Here is a 12242-nt window from a genome sequence, read left to right as displayed (position 1 = left end):
GTTCTGGTTTTAGCAGTTGCCTGACATTCAAGAAAACGCACAGGAATGTCATTATTGCTTCTTTGTTATTTGTTCTTCCTGCCCCACGCTTGCAAAGCCCCACCACTCACTCCAAAGAGCTGTCAGGATGTGTTGGGGTCATCCTGGGAATTTACTGTTCACATCCTGTCCTCCCTCATCTCTCCTTATGGTTTGTTCATGATCCTTTCTTTCTGCATCACATTACATATAGATTGCATACGTTTTGAGAGAAGGAACACCTCATTATTTGGTTTTGTGATGGCCTTAAGTAATCCTGGGTAACTAAAAAAGTGTCTTTTATTTAACTGTACTTATGGATGTGAGACTGATATAAATGACGTGTACTGTTACAAAAAAGTACAGTTAATGTTATTTATGTTCTTTATTAACAATATGGAAAAAACTTGCCTTTTTTATTACTTCTCTAAGCAACTACTCTCAATTGCTGGTGGGCAATCCTACTGCTGGCTTATCCATTCATGATCACGCCTGCACCCTACATTAGGATTTATTCTGGATCTTCAGCTATATTAAACTGGCTTTTGCCCTATAGTACATAAATTGCCTCTGTATCTGACTCTCCTGTTGTGTGCATGAAGGGGTACAGGTTTCTAACACAGTGGGTGAAAGGGGCATTGGGAAGGAAAGGATTATGTTCAGCTACCCAGTGACCAATAACAAATTGTGTTATCCTCCGCAGTTTCATGGATGCTGGGTTCAGTTATGGGTTTTATCCAATAGATGGCTCCTCGGTAGCAGGAAGGATTCTCCCCCTGCTCTCCTTTCCTTCAGAGTTTCAATACGACTTTCTAATATTTACACAGCTATTATCTTGCAAATATAGGCATTTTGTGCACACTGATAAACACACAGAAGAAGCATGTGTGTGTGAATTAAAGAACAAAAGAAAAATTAGATGGCATTTTATATATTTCATGCCTCTTTGTCCTCTGCCAGTACAGGGATGAATGAAAAATTACAATCAGGCAGCCCTGTGGTCTGGAATGCTTCCTAAAGTCAAACTAAAAAAAAACCCCAAACTACTTCAGAAACACATGAATATTAACAGCATGTCAGAATACCAGCTGTCTTTCTCCCCAAAAATATGAGGACATCTCCTACATCTTACATATCCCTGACTGAGCAATACTTAAGCAACTTACAGGCATCATTATTCCTCTGTCAGCGAAAGATTTTTCACAAGGAAAAAAAAATCCTATGTGTAATTATCAATATAATGAATGAGGAGAGCTCTGTATAATTGGCAGGGTGCAAGTTAACATCATTATGAGCAATGCTGCCACTTCTGAGATGGCGAAAGTGAATATGCTTTTGTTGTTTTCCAGAAAAACATAATCAGAATAATAATAGCAAAACCCGAGACATTAATTACATTCAGACAAATCATGTTTATCCCATACAGGCACTTGTGACTTCTCTGAATCAGAAGAGCAGTTCCCAGTCATTTCTCTTCTGAAATCTACCTTGTAACTCATTCAGATCTTGTCAAACACCTGGCAGTACCCTCACTTTGGGAACTGTGACCCTGTGGTCAGACCACATGATCAAGTGAAAAGTGAAAACAGAACACCCATAATAAATCTCATAGAAGCCAGACCACGGCTATTTAAATACCTACGGCTTAACACGTCAGTGGGGCACAACTATAAGCCCACTATACCTGCTGTTAGCATCTAAAATAATAACATTCCTAATAACAACCTTTATCCTTGAAATATTAAGCTGCTTTGAAAAGAGGGGGAAAGGTACCAGTTTACTATAACTATTTATAAAAAAATATAGCATCTCAGTACTATTATTATTCTTACAGCCGTAGTAACTGTCAAGAAAAAAAATGTTTCTTCTCTGTTCAAAGCTGAGCACAATCACTGTTTACATTTCAGTGCTCCAGAAGGACTTGCCTAATTCCGTAACTCAAATCAGCTTTTTGCTAGCTAAAACCTGGAACATTCAAACCAACTTGCACTTTGCTCACTCCAAATTAAGCTCATCAGCATGCTTGATCATGGACTGTTACCTACCGCTTCCCTTTACTCCTGAGTGGACACCCCAAACAGTCCTCCAGCCTAATGGGTACCGTGCAGAGAAGCAGCACTCGGCGTAAGGGCCCTCTGCACGTCCAGGGAACAGCCATGGCATTGCTCTTAAACTGTGCAAGGAGCAGATGTAACCCCTGGCCAGTCCCGATACTGGTGAAACACGAAAGCTCCATCTTCCCTCTTGTCTCTCTCTTGGGATGCTGCAGCTGGCAGAACTTACCCAGACCCAAAGCCAAGCCTGCAGACTTTCAACCTCCCCCCCTTTTTAAGGGGGCAAGTCACAAACACACTGAATATCAGAGTTCACAACTGAAATACTGACAATAATTTTCACTGTGGAGCAGTTTAAAACAGGCAGCAGTGATATTCATTAAGCTGTTAATAATGGATTGTGGCACAAAGCAATTTATCAAGTTTCCACTGTAATTAAAATCACTGAATATTTGGGCACTTGCAATGCACCTAGCTCTCCCTGCTTCTGAAGCTTTACATTTTAATGTGAATTATGGCTTGCTCTCCCCAGAGACCTACTAAAAAGCCCATTTTAATTGGCATGTTTTTAATTGAGATTACATTATTAAAAAGTGTACATTTCTGTTGAAGAGAGAAAGGAGGTGTTCAGCTCCCCTCTAGTCTCTGTCTCTCTTAGATATAGCCTGCTTATCCCAGCGGGAGGGAAAAATGAAGGGTAGCCACTGCAAAGAAAGTGGAGAAAGCCCTGCACAGACAGTCCGTGAAGCCAAGGCAAGGCTGCCATTGACTGCCGTGGATGCAGGATTTCCTAGGTGGATTTTTGGGGAGGGAGAGGAATCGCTGCAATTGTTAGGCTGCTCTTTAGCAAAAGGCAGACGGAGGAACACCATGCAGGGATTCCTGCCTCGCAGCCAGCTGACAACGAGGGCACATTTTAAAAAGCCCCTCCTCAAGGTTTCCAGTGACAGACAATCTGTCGTTTTCCATAATAAGTATCTATAACATTAAATCATCCTCAAACTCCAGCTACGGTCACGAGCATCCGGATGGGGTCTAGTAAAGGTCTCTGCTCTGATGGCTCCAGCAGGCTGAGGCAGGGAGAGGCAGCCCCCGGGGCAGCCTGGGCATGGTGGCAAGAAGAGAATTGCCCCAGCAAACAAAGTTGGTCACCTTTGTGTATTGAGATGGTCAGACTGACTTGCCACCAGGTTCAAAAGAAAAGCAACTTCATGCACTTGGCATCCAAATGCTGGCCACATAAATGGTTCTGTTTGCAAGGCAGGCTGTCAGTGCCTCTCGTAAGTAGGGGTATGCATCTGCTAAGGTAAGTACACACAAGAGAAAAGGGAGAAATATCAAAAGGAGTGCAAAGTAGATACCCAACAGTTGAGACAGATCAAGGGAAAAACCTCCAGAGATCAAAACATGCCAACAGATGGACAAGACAGTTGAACCAGAATGAAATATCATGGAATGCTTTTTCATAACTGCTTCAGTAAAGGTCATACTGTATTGCAAAAAGAAGGCAGTGTGTGGGGCTGTGAGAGGTCACTGTAGGCAAACAGAGACACAGAGAGGCTAACAGAGACAAACTCAAAGATCACCCACTAAATACCACAAGTGCTGCAACTCCCCTCCTAGTTCTGGGAGATACTCGGGAAGGAAGGATGGTGAACCAATAACAAATAAAGGAAAAAAGAACAAAAGGATGAAATGTAAGACAAAACTGAAAATGTTAAAACTCACAGAGAAAGGGAAAGCTCTGTTATTGCAATTAGGTCAGTCAATTTGTGATTTTTTTTTTCTAAATTAAGAATTTAGATGCTATGCTCTAGTTATACATCAGAAGAATGTCTGTAGAGGGAAAGTACCCAAACATACTATTGCTCTGAACAGCAAGGTAAATATATAAACCCCCCAGTCCCAGTAAACAGATCCCTTGCAGATTTTGATCAAAAGTAAAAAAAAAAAAAAAAAAAAAAAAAGGTTAAGTAAATGAAGATTAGATTTTATATCCTGTCTTATATCCTACCTTGGCATTAAAGGCCACCACCCTGTTATGCAGAAAATTAATCTCCAGATGATTTCATTTTATGGCATGTTTCCCTTTGTTTGCTGATTTGAAAACCCCACACCCGGGTTGAAGAACAGATCACAGATTAAGCAGGAAAAAGGAAGGGCTTCCAGCAACCTAAAGTAGGATCTTCTGAGAAACTGGGGAGTGACAGACCACAAGGGTAACGTACAGAAGAGATGAGGAACTGTAAGAGAGAAAAGTTACAAAAGAAAGGGAATGTGCACAACCTCAGGGTGACATTTTTTCCTTTCAGCCAAAGGGATGAATACCCAGACTGTACCACGAAGGAAAACAAATGACAGGGAACAAGGAACGGGAAAAGGCACATTAGAGAAGATTTACTTTATGCTGAGGGAATCGCAAAGGGAAACTGCTTCCAAGCCTATAGGAGAATGACACTGAAAGACAGATGTAACACTGCTTATGCTGGATATTTTGCACAGATGAGAACATGCAGCAGAAAGGCCAGATTACTTACTGATTTGGCATGTATCAACAGATATATGACTACATCAGATTCTGCTCCAAGTGCTATAAAAGAAAGGCAGCTGGAGATGCTTTACTCCCTTCCCAGAAAACAGAAACCTTTTTCTCAGCCCCGGACACAGCAAAGTCTCATTGGGTATGTGTAACTTCTGTGACCCAACACCCGGGAACATTTCCCCAAAGACACACAGTGACCCAACAGGTTGCAACAGCCTTGATCCAATTATTTTCTCCAATTGGAGTATAAGGATGGATGCTAACTAACCAGGGGACAAACTTTATGTCTAAGGTCATGAAACGGCAGTATTGAGTACTAGGTATAAAAAGTATTAAAGTCTATGCCACATCCTCCTCAAACAGATGGCCTTTCAGAAAGATTTAATCAGACATTGAAATGCATGCTGCGAATACTCATTACTAGCACAGGATCAGGCTGGGACAAGTGGCCAGCACTGACGTTATCGCCTACAGGGAATTACCACAGGCATAAACAGGATTTTCAACATTTGAACTTCTCTCTGTACAACAAGCACAGGGTCCCCTTGCCATCATAAGGGAGGGTAAAGCAAAAAATTCATGATGGGGTGGGCCACGTCTAGGTTGCAGAGGAGAAGCAAGAGGCCCAGGCATTTATAAGGAACAACCACCTTTGGTTTTTTGGCTTGTTCATCCTCCATTTTTTGCCTGTGCTGGTCAAGCCACCACAAAAACTGTGACACAGAGCTGTGCTTGCTGGATCTCACCTTCAAAGCACGACGAGCTCTTGCTCTTCTTATTTTTATGGACACATAAAATGAAGATGTGATCACACCCTCTCCTTCAATATCACGAACAGGAAAAACAGGGTACAGCCACAACAGCCAGCACCTAGAAGGAGGTGTAAGTAAGGCTGGCCACAAATGAGAGAGAGAAAGAGAGAGGGGGAGAGAGAGAGAGAGAGAGAGAGAGAGAGATTGACTTCTGATTTCTCCTTCAGCGATGGGGTGGTTTCTTTAAAAAAGATAGATTTGCCTTTCAGTTCTTTCCTCCTCCAGTTTTTCCACAGCAAACATTATGTGGAAGAGTGCTTAAGCTATCTTTTGGCCTGGATTTTTGATAAACAGTATTTTAAGTGACTGATTTTATCACATAAACACAATTTTTAAGTCACAAAAACTCTTGACATTACCAACAACCGAGCATGTGAGTTTGTTTATTTTTACTCTGGATAAAAAAGCCTTTTTTCAACACAAAAAATCCCTCCCTTCTCAATTAAAAGATGCTTCTCATACATCAGCCAAGCCAAATGTCCATCTTCACTTCCTGCACCGGCTGGGGAAAACAGGAGGAAAATGCATGCAAACCTTACTGACAGAAGCATTAAAGATCTTCCTCCCTGTAACTCTGAAAGCATCCTGTTGGTCTAATGACTCCCTGTGGATTAATGCTGCTATAGGGAGCATTTGAACCTCCCATTCTGCTCAGGAAGGGGCAAAGTGACCATTTTTTTTTTAAGGCCCTCTGAAGGAGCTCCACCACACAAGTCTTAGAAAGTAAGGTTAGCTTTTCCTGCACAGAGACAATGTCCCAGTACTGTTTGCAAGATCATTCTTGACAACTCTGGATATGCAAAAACTTCCACCAGCCTAATCAGTATGAACACCCTGGTTCTTTGCTTTCATTTCTGCCCTTTGGTACAAGTCTATGTTCTTGCAAACTGAAGCATGTGAGCGGTGCTCCAAGAAGTCAGTGAGACAGCTCATGTGGAACATGTGAAATATGAGATAGGGACACTGCTCCTGTCACCTCCTTAAGAAAGGAAGACACATGGCAGCGGCTCAAAAAGATAAAAGAGAGTGGGGAGAGATGGAGGTATTGGAGAAAGAGTCGCAGATGCCAAGATTATATTGTCACAGTCGCTGCAGGGTTTGCTGGAGTAGGGTAGATAATATATACATGATACCACCTGCCTGTGCCTAGTCTAGGATCCATGAGTACTCTGATCCATAACCAAGGAAGCAGTAGAAATGGTTCAGTAAGAGCAAAGGGTGAGTGATACCAAGCAGACCTGGTATGTGCTTGCTGGCAGCAGGTAACCAAGCAGACATTTGCTGTCTTCGCGTGACTGCAGTGCTAGTAAAGCGCTGGGCTCACAGGTGTGCTGGGCTGCAGAACTGGGACAGATGCAGCAATAATGCAAACCCCTTCCCGCTACCCCATCAACACGCCTCAGGGAGGTGAGAAAGTCACCGTTCTCGTTGCTTATTCTGTCCTTGATCTCTTTTGAGCAGAGAGACTGCAGAACTGCATTTCATGATGAAAGTACCTCAGCCAGACACTTCAGCCCAGGCCTGAAACCAAAAGATCACATTTCATAGGCCTGCAATTCATCGTTGGAAAGATAACAACAGATTGATCAAGAAATTTCAACTGGTGACCAAAAGTAATAGGAATTTCAAGTTCATTCCATTTGAGGTTTTGAGACCTTGCTATGTTTAAATGGCCACTTAAGAAACCCTGAGGAAGTTATAAAATTAATTACATCTTTAAGGGAAAAAAGGGAAAAAAAGAATTTTTCTTCAAATGCGGGAAGGAAGGAACGTAATCTGAAAAGCAAGCAGTAATGTCTTGATTTTTAAAAGAAGGCAAATAACTAAAATGCCTTTTAACATACTGCCGCTTTTTTCATCTTAGAATCACCGTACACTGCCCAAGCACAGACACCAGATTTAATGTTCAAAAGGTTTTTAACACTGTCAGTGGAATGACACCCTTCTGCTTAAAACAGCAGAGATACAGGTTGAAGATTTGGGTTCAAACCCCATATTTAGCACAAATTCCCTTTATAACTTTAAGACACACATTTATCTTTCTGGAAAGCCCACTTCACATTTCCTCCTGACAAAGGCGGCAGATAATGACATGATCAAACCGTGAGAACAGCCCAGTGGAACAGAATTGCAGCCTCCCTCCTACAGACTTAGAAAAACAAAAGAACCAGACTGATCCTTTGTTTTACTGACTTTATTAATCAATAAAATGGATTATTTAATATTGCCATACGGTGTGTATCCTTAAATGGACATCACCTTCTTTCAAATATAAACAAGTTTTTCTCGGTTTTCTACAAAGGCAAGAAAACTGCACACTATTAGAAGGTGTCTAATCCCCCCATCTGCTGTTTCCTTAGAAAAATATTTACTTTTTAACATCTGTACTGCATTTCCACAGTTCAAACACACACATAGCTCCTGGAATGTACATAGCATTTAGCAAATTTTTAACTAAGTTTTCTTAGTAATTGTATAGCTTTCCCTTGACAAGGAAAGGATCAGACTTTTTCAGAAGGATTACCTCTGCTCAACTCATTTCAAGCAGCTCTTGAATAAAATAGTTCATTAGTTCACAAAAAGGAAAAACTCCAGGGAACTGCTGGGGAAGGAAGAGAAGAGAACAGAGTGCCACAGTAATTAGGTTTTCAGATTGTCCCTTATCCTCCAGAATGCAGGTACACACACACATGTCCCTCCTCCCCTTAGGTAAAGTGTTTAGGGGAGCTCATTGCACGTTTTTCCCTAGGAATCAGTGTTCCAGAGATTGAAGTTGTAACGAGGCCATCATTTCCCAGAAAGATATTAAAAGATACTGCTTCCTTATAGCACTTTCCCATTGCTGGTCCATAGAGAAAGAAAGGGTTGTTCTCCCCCCTTTGCAAGCATTTAAATACCTTAGTTTCAGACTTCCTCAAAATGCAGTTTCCTGACCATTTTAGGCTCCCATGGCTGATGCTGCAAAATCACATCTCCACTAATCAGGAATCGCTTGTGCCTGCTCAGGTGTACAGGCAGCCCGGGGGCAGCAGAGCCACTGGCTGTACCTACCTGGGATCAGGAAAGGATTGGCCAGGAGCAAGGATGGGAAGTGGGGAAAACTGGAGTGGGTTGCAATTGCTCACTGGCAGCTGCTGACTAGACGACAACCTCCTCTGACCTAGGCCTAGCACAGCAGAGTACAGAGCACGCCAGGGCCATACCAGTTCACCACCAGGACTGACAGCACCGTACAGCTTCTTTGTGGCGTTACACCATGTGGCTCACAGGCAGCATGGTTCAGAGCAGTGCAGCCTTTCACACTCTTCTCCCGTTGTTCCCTCTGCCTGCTCTGCACTTACCCCGAACACATTCAGGTAGTCCGCAGGTCTCCAGCCAGACTGACTAAACTGCCAACCAAGATGCCAACGAACACAGCTCTGGTGATATGTCATTGTGCTTTGTCACTCTCTCATTTTAAATTGGCTTGAGACCACCAAGAAACAGCTAATCATCATCAAAAACACCATCAGGTCACTACCTGCCTGGCATGTGATCAGTGACCTTGAATCATGCATTCACAGTAGACAGTAGGACTGGAAAAAACAGGAGATGTCAGAAGATTGTGTTGCAGCCTCTATGAACTCTCCAGTTCTCCTTGTTAAAGGGTGCATATTTTGAAAACTAGATTTCCCCACAGATCTGTTGTGATTATCCAAAAATAATGTTTTGCAATATCCTTAAATTGTTACATTCCAATTTTTGTTATTACTATGGATTACAAATGAAATTCTGGCCTTTCATCTGCTGGGGGGGGCTTAGTTTCCACCCACAGTTTTAGAAAGGAGTCTCAGTTTTAAGCACCATGAAAGACTTCTTCATCTAGATATCGTTTAAAAAAGACTGGTAGGTTAAGAACTCGGCTATAACATGACAGAAAAACAACTCTTACGTGAATAATGATTTGCATAGCAGATTATTAAATGAAAATCTATCAAACTACCATTTATTGAAACAAACAAACGTCTATCTGCCCTGTTTCTGGAAACATTTTGCCTCAGGGAAAAATTTAAACCTGGGCAGATAATCAGGATAAGGTATTTGAACACTTAAATCCTGCTGGAGTCTTCAAAGTAGGTGTTAAGTGGTGCATTAAATTTGTGCTGTTTCTTCTGAGCATGGTGAATTTGCTCTTCTGTAAATAGTGGGAACAGCATTTTACAATAATTTGAATCCATGAATAAATGTAATATATCAAAATTTCTAAAGTACAGCCTCTAAATGTTTTTGTACATAAGCCAAATGAGTGGAATATCCAGGACTTAAATTATTTGACTGACCACAGTAAGATAATATATAATTAAAATGACATCTGCAGCACTAGCCGATGGGATGAGAGAAAGTGACATCACAGATCTCATATAAACTGCAAGCGTATTATTAGATCTAAACCTGGCTGTAAAATTACTATCTGCCCATGGGATTATCTTTAGGCATTCAGAAGCATTGTTTCATTTACTGATAGAACAGGGATGATAACAGGCTGACTTTGCTTGTCACATTGTTTTTTGGCCTTTCTTTATTCTTTGTTCACATTAGCTGCAGATGAGAGGAAGACAAGCTTCAGCTGAATCACTTTTGTGGAGCTTTTCATTGTTTTACAGTTTGTTCCAAAGGTAGGTTTTGGTTGGGTTTTTTTGGTTGTTTTTTTTTTTTTTTTTGCCTCTCCCTGCCCTCAAGAAAAGAACCGGAAAGCATTTTTAGTGGTGATGGAATCAATGAGAAATAAAAGATGCACATAATGTAACATCTAGGAATGTGGCAACCTAAGGAATGCCCATTGCCCTAATGCAGCACAGGGAGACAGCAGGACTTTGCTTACAGCTCCCATTATGAGCACAAAGAACCAGTAGCTACCAGTTAGATCTTGGCCTCATTAAAATTCAGTGCCAAAACTCCAACTGACTTCAGTGGGTACATTTCATCATTCGAGACCTACGATACACGACATAATTGTCCTTCAAATGCAGGGCGCTCTGGGACACCTAATCTCTACAGATTATGTTTCTGCATTGAATTGGGCACAGCTGCATTTTGATCTGTTTCACATACCATTTTTATGTTCCTAGCAAATTATTAAACTGCCTATACTTGGAGTACGACTCATGTGCCACCAACCTAAAATAGTCAAAATTCTAAGAGCATGTAACAAGACTGGCAGTGAAAAGGGAAAAAAGGAAGCTCCAAAATTTCCAGGGCTTTTTTTGGCTTTTGAAAGCCACGCTAATGATTCTGAACTGCAAAGGGGACTTAATGCACTCAGAAATCTGGTCTTAAGTGTCTAACTCCCAGCGTTTGAAATAGTTCCCATATGCCAGTTCTGCAAACTAGGCAAAACTCCAGGCGCAGGCAGGACCACAGCCAGTCATGGACTTGTGCATACACTGTTAAGTCAAACATGGACCTTGTACTTTCCTCCACACTGCCCTGATACTAGGCAGCTACTGCCTTGTGTTATCTCTTACAGCACCTCCCAACATCCCTCCCAATATAATCTTAAACCTCTGCTCCATCAACCACTGAAACCTGCAAATAGGCTGCATATGCACAGAATGCTGCCTCCTGCTCCTATCAATACAATCTTGCTTTTCTTTGTGTTTTCTCCTAACCATACCCACCCTGTTGTCCTTTATCTGCAGTTTGAGGGAATGACCATCTATAGCATAGCAATAGATGTAGTCCATGAACAACGCCCTTAGTGCTACTGCCACAGAAATACATTTGATTTTATTAATTTTTAATCCACATTAGATTATTTCATTGTCCTTTTATATTTGACACACAGAACAGAGTTTTCATGCAGACCCCTTCAGCATAAATCTTTGATTCAAAACTCTCCATACACAGAACCACACCAGAATGCCATTAGAAGTTCACACTGGATCTGTGCACCAGAAATGAGGTGTCTGCAAGCAGCTTAGATACACCATCCCTGTTAGAAAATATTCCTCCAGCACTCAGACTGGGACAGGAACCAAGTTTATGAATCATGAATTGTTTGTGGCTGGTCAATGGGACTTACAATCTTCTGGATATAAAGGACAGAGACAAAGACCTAAGGGCTAGTGGGAGCAAAGACTCGTAAAGGTGGGCTAGAGAAAAGACAAGAAGCACGTGGTGATAAAGTGCAACCAATACAGAAGTGAGACTTCACTGTAAAAAAAGTCAAGGAGCAGAATACATAACGCAGCAAAGAGCATTAATGTATTTGAAAATCAATTTGATTTTTAAATGTGTCCTGGATATAATGTAGGGTAAACTAAAATTAATTTTTTTCTGAAAAGTGGTAGCTGTGGGGCTAAGCTGTGAGACAAAGCTGGGAGGACCCATTCTCACCTGTGCTGTAACCCCATCAGAATTCCTCTTCATCTCAAAGTGGTAACATCTCTTATGTTTCAATATTAACAGCTTCTTAATGTGTGTGTTGTAGCCTGTTTCATGTCAATTGATATGCAAAACTTGTCTCAGTTACCTTTAAAATGGAATTCTCATTGATATTCTTTGTTTCTCACTACACATCCATAATTAAGTAGTTAACTTATTTTTAGGGGTATTATGCACAGTCTGCAGCAAAGAACGGTCCAAAAGGACAAGTAGACCTGAAGAACTTTTGTATCACAGAACTGAAGTACATGCCTATATTCCAAATACTTCATATAGCAAAAATAGACTTTCATAAAAATGTACGTGCCTTCAGATACTCCATATAAAACAAAACAAAAACCGCCAGAACTACCTTATGTCCAGATGAAAGAGGAATACATGGCTAACAAACGA

At 41.3% G+C, this 12242-nt stretch overlaps 1 protein-coding gene across 2 annotated transcripts in view; it reads right to left on the bottom strand.

The window, feature by feature from the left end:
• Positions 1-12242, bottom strand: part of TBXAS1 (thromboxane A synthase 1) — a 229924-nt gene that overhangs the window by 75596 nt on the left and 142086 nt on the right. The window lies entirely within an intron of this gene.

Source organism: Falco naumanni, chromosome 5, assembly GCF_017639655.2.
Source record: "Falco naumanni isolate bFalNau1 chromosome 5, bFalNau1.pat, whole genome shotgun sequence".
Taxonomy (NCBI): Eukaryota; Metazoa; Chordata; class Aves; order Falconiformes; family Falconidae; genus Falco; species Falco naumanni.
This window is presented reverse-complemented; position numbering and strand designations above follow the sequence as displayed.